Below are 5,172 nucleotides of genomic sequence, written 5' to 3' on the forward strand. Positions count from 1 at the left end.
CAATAATGTGTTTTCCGTTGATCATTTGGAGTCTCAACACGGCGACTTTCCGTCACTCTATGACCAACTTTTATGCGACAAGCGTTGTCGGGCTCCAGCAGATGGAGGGGCGAAGAAGGTGGCGGTGCACGTCTTCGACTCCAGTGTTGGTACTCGTCGTTGGGTGGTTCAAAACCACTTTGTAACTTTTATTACTTTTAGGCCCTTGATAATGTTGTTGTAGGTAATTATTAAGATATCGGTGGACCATTTTGGAAAAGAAGTGTAAATTTTAGATGGGATGGGCTCCTAGAACTTGGACAGCGACACGAGCAACAAATATCATTCCCTCACACGAGATGTGTGCAGCAAGTCTTGGTAAGCATGCACTCTCGCACAACAAGGTTAAGAAACCCAGGCAGACAAAGAGATTGAGGGCCGTTTTCAGCAAAATTTGCTGGTCGTCATCAGAAAACGACGTGTTTTTTTTGCTCTTGTGTGTTGTGAGTTGGCGCTCGCTTCCCAGTGCACAGAGCAACAGAGAAAATGTTCTGAAGATTATGAAAAATTAGAGCGCGGGATGCATGGGTCAGCCGCGTGGCAGTGACGTGCAACTGGCCACAGAGTTGCCTACACTGTCACCCGGCACACTGAATCCAGCGACGAAACGCCCATGTGAGGCTCTGACACTGGTAGGCAGCAACTTTCCGTTCCTCCTTTCTTTTTCGTACTCGCTGGTGGTGGGCCCCACGGTCCCTCCCGTAGCGTAGACCATTTTTACGTGAACAGCCAGGTACGAGTACAATATTTGCACTGCGGTAGGCGACAAGCGGTTCACGGTCGGGGTCCGTCTCTCGCTGTCGACTATTGACGTGCAACCCTGCAGGACGAATTTAATAGGACATGTGCTATGGCCACAGACAGGCTATCAGTAAAAGGAAAACCGTACATTTGACAAACGACCGGTGTACCTACGTACATGACCGTACGACCGGTAGACGAATGGTATCGGTATGCCGCATGTGTCCAGACCGGTGACATGGTCACGTAATTCGTAAAAATGTAGTAAAAAGAAGTGACATGGTCACGTAAATCGCAAAAAAAAAAGTAAAAAAGAAGTGACATGGTCACGTTGGTACGTGAACCTTGTCGCTGGGGCTGCCTGGAAATCCCAGGGACGCCGCGGCGGTGTACTCCGTCCAACGATTACTCTGCCAAGCTCAATCATTACGTGTACCGTCTAATATGAGTAGGAAATGAAGGAGTGAAAGAGACATAGACGAGACGACGACGGCCCTTCAAAACCTTATACAGAAGCCTTCCACAGCTCTACCTCCACCTATCATTATGTTTTCACATTGTTGCTATAATTCAATATAAAAGCAAACAAAGACACGACTATGATAATGGGATTGGTTCTCATTTAAATGCTTCCTGAGATCCAGCTTTTAAAGACATCAAGATCTAGGGTTTGCATGATGTAGTACTACCCAGATACTACAAGACTATCCAACATGGACTATTAATTTCTTGTCATGTACATCACGGATCCGGTTAACCTATATCGGTTCGGATACAATTAGCTTCTTCTGTACTGAACTTTTCACCTTGATCAATCAACAACTAAGCAGCCCTGCTAGGCTATAGGCCCAACCATCATCTATGGGCCACCTGAACTTGTCGGTATTATACTACGTTGTTGATATACCTATTTAGCATATCCACAACATGTGGTTCTATTTGACACCTCACACGTCACCAAACGCGTAGACTCCCGCGGGGAGAGCACCATGGGCCAGGCCGAAGAACATCACGCCGTGGTCACCTTCCTCCTTCCTCACAACCTCCCGACTAGCTCGTTGTCCCCCTCCCGCCGCCACCCGCAGTGCCTCGCTGCCCCATCTTGCTCGACCATAGCCAACCGTTGGACTTTCCCCGACCTCCCTCTAAACTTGTCGTTCTCTGGCTTTGGCGCCCCTCTACACCCCCGAAACCCTAAGTTCTACCGCCGACGAGCTCCGCACTCACCAGAACCCTATGCTCGTGCACATGCACCCAAACCCTAATTTCCTAGCCTCACCTTCGCTGGCGATGGCACGGCCAGCCACATCGTTCCCGTCTCCGGCATGGGCGGACGCAGCCGTGGCCCACCCAGAAATCCAGCCAATTTTTTAGGTATCCCATGAAAAAAGCCCAATTAGCCCAGCACCAAGTCAGCGATTCCCACAGCACGAGGACGCGATTCCCACGCAGCAGCCAGGCTCCCAGCGACCGACCGCCGCCGCCTCGACCAGCGACCAACCGCCGCCGCTTCGACCGACCGCCGCCGCGACCACAGCCCCGCCGCCGCACGCCGCAGCCCACCCACGACTAGATCGCTGCTGGCCGGCCGGCGATCTTCGCTCACCCGGCCCGGCCGCTGCAGTAACCGCCGGCCGCCGCGCCGCTCTTCCCGCCAGCCGTCGTGCCGCTCTTCCCGTCGGCCGCCTCTCTCCCTGCGGCCCTGCTCTTCCCGCCGAGTCGTGGACGACCAGGTGACCTGCTGCCGTGCAGCCGCGCGCTCTCCTCTCTGCCTCTGTTATATGTTATTTACTTATTCTCTCTGTTAGTCTGTTTGGTAAATTGCAAATGTATACATGACTCAGTGTGTACTGTGTAACAAAGAAAATTGCTAATATTTGAATGTTTTAATTGTGTAGAAATGAAGAGAGATAGCAAAATTGTGCTACTTTTTTAGAAACAAGCATCAAAAACAAGAAGATTGCATCAACACAGTTAGTCATACATGATGTAGAAATCGAAGATGGTGGGCTTAATTTCGATGACAAAGAGTATTTTTCGCAATGAGTCTAGTGGAAAACAAAGAGTATTTTTCATAATAAGTCTAGTGAAAAACAAGTTGAGAAACAGTATGGGTGATGAGCTCTTGAACCATTGCTTAGTGACATTTATCGAGCCATGGGTATTCATTCATGTAAGTGATGATGTCATTGTTGAGACTTTCATTGCAATGTGAAACCGTAGATTGAAGAAATGATGTAATTTTCTAGTTATGATATATTCTATCATGTAAGACTCTTTCAATATTTTGAACTATTTAATCATGCACATTTGATTTTGATATATGTATTGAACTTCAATGTTTACAACAAATTTGCCTTCGATATAGTTCATTACTTCATTATGCAAAGGTTTTTTTCACATTTTGTGGGTGCGCAAAAAAAATGAGGTGTGCCCCCCCCCCCCTCCAATTCTTTCCTGCGTCCGCCACTGGTCTCCGGTGAGTCCTCTAGCGAGCTCGGTTGCACGGTGGTCGTGTCCGTCTTCTTCGTGAAGACCACCGCATGAGGAGAAGTGGGCTCGGCCCATAGGAAGCGATAGAAAGGAAGAGAGATAGGGGTCCCAACAGTGGCTTTCGCATGGAGCGTCAAATAGGGTTTGCCGAGGACGGTGAGGGCATCTCCAACCGGCCGACCCAAACGGACGCGCTGGGCCGTCTGTTTTGGGCCGTTTGCGTGGCCGTCCGGACACGCGGACAGCGCCCCGCGTCCGCGTGTCCGTTTGGGTCGCACGCGGCGCCCAACGCGGCGACCCAAAGAGACGCCACGTGGTTCGTCTTCGTTGCGCGGCGCTGCGCCATGGCAGGCCTCGACGGGACAGCCATGGCGGGCGGTGGAACGTGCGGGAAAGATCCCGCGCGCACCAAGGTTCCCGCGCGCGCGAAAACACCATTGGCGCGCGCTCGCGCCCAAGTTTCCCGCCAGACCGCCGGCTATAAAAGACGGCGGCGGTCTCACACAGACCGCATCTCACCTTCCTCTCCCACTCCACCTTCTCCGGCGGCCACTCCACCTTCCCCGTCGCCATGCCGCGCACCCTGCAGTCCACGTGGGCCAAGCTCTCCCTCGCCGCCCGGGCCAGGTTCCCGCGGACGGAGGAGGAGGAGCGCGCGGACTCGCGGTGGGTCGCCGACGATGAAGCGCTCCGCGTCGCTGCAGAGGCGGCGGAAAAGGGGGCGGCGGACGCCGAGATTGTGGAGGCGGCCGCGGACGGCTGGCACGAGACCGCGGACGGCTGGTACGAGGCCGCGGAGGAGGAGGCGGCCGCCGCGGAGGAGCCCGTCGACGAGGGGACCTCGCGGCGGCGAACATCAACGCCGCCATCGAGGAGCGTCTCGCCGATCTCACGCGCGTGACGAGGAGCACGAGGCCACTGGCGCGCCGGCCGCCGCCGATTAGGCGACCTCCTCGGGCAGAAGAACGAGCCGCTCGCTATGCGAGCAGCCCGTCACCTCATCCGGATGCCCTCGCCCGAGCGGCGCGCTCCGGGAGGATGCCGCGTCGGCGGAGCGCGGCCGGCAAGAGCGCATGCGCCGGCGGCAGGAGAACCACGAGGCCCGGGCCCGCGCGCGTCCGCTCGGAGGCGCGCACCGCCGTGGAACGCGCCGCCTGCGCAGAGCTTGAGGTATGCGGGAGGCGGATGGTTCCGCCACACGAGGCATGCCGCTTGAGGTATGCGCGGGCGGAAAGGAGGAGGATGAAGGCCTCCGCCGAAGACGCCGAAGCCGCCGCCGCCGCCGAAGACGCCGCCGCCGCCGCGCCACCTAGCTCGTAAGCTGGAGTCGAATCCTCACGCGTACAGGCCGCCCGCGTCGAGTGAAATCCACGGCCCCGACGGCGAGTCGGCGAGGAGACGCCGGCGAGGCCGCCGGCCCCGTACGTAGTAGGATAGAAGTAGTAGTTAAAAAAAATTGTAATGATTTCTTTCTAATGAAAACAAATATTTATGTCTATGACACGCGGGCCAGGGGCGGACAAGGGGCGGACGCGAGCGACCAGCCTTTCGCGTCCGCGGCCACGCAAACCCGGCTCAGATTTGGGCCGGGTTTGCGTCGTTCCGGACGCCGCGGCCATCCGTTTTAGGGATGGATCCGCGCGCTGGGCCGGGTTTTTGTCCGGCTCGACCCAAACGGACGCGCGGGCGCGGTTTGGGTCGCGGGGTTGGAGATGCCCTGAGCACCCTTCTCAATTGGCAAGGAACCAAAACCCTCCTCGGATCCGCACGCACGTCCCGTCTCCTGCTTCAGCGTGGCCGTGCGCGAAAGCTGCGTGCAGGCAGGCTAGGCCGGGTTCGCCCACCTGCACCGGCGCGAAGAAAGGCGCGCATGCACGCGAAAGCGCAGTGGTGAAAAGA

Source organism: Lolium perenne, chromosome 2 (assembly GCF_019359855.2).
Source record: "Lolium perenne isolate Kyuss_39 chromosome 2, Kyuss_2.0, whole genome shotgun sequence".
Lineage (NCBI taxonomy): Eukaryota > Viridiplantae > Streptophyta > Magnoliopsida > Poales > Poaceae > Lolium > Lolium perenne.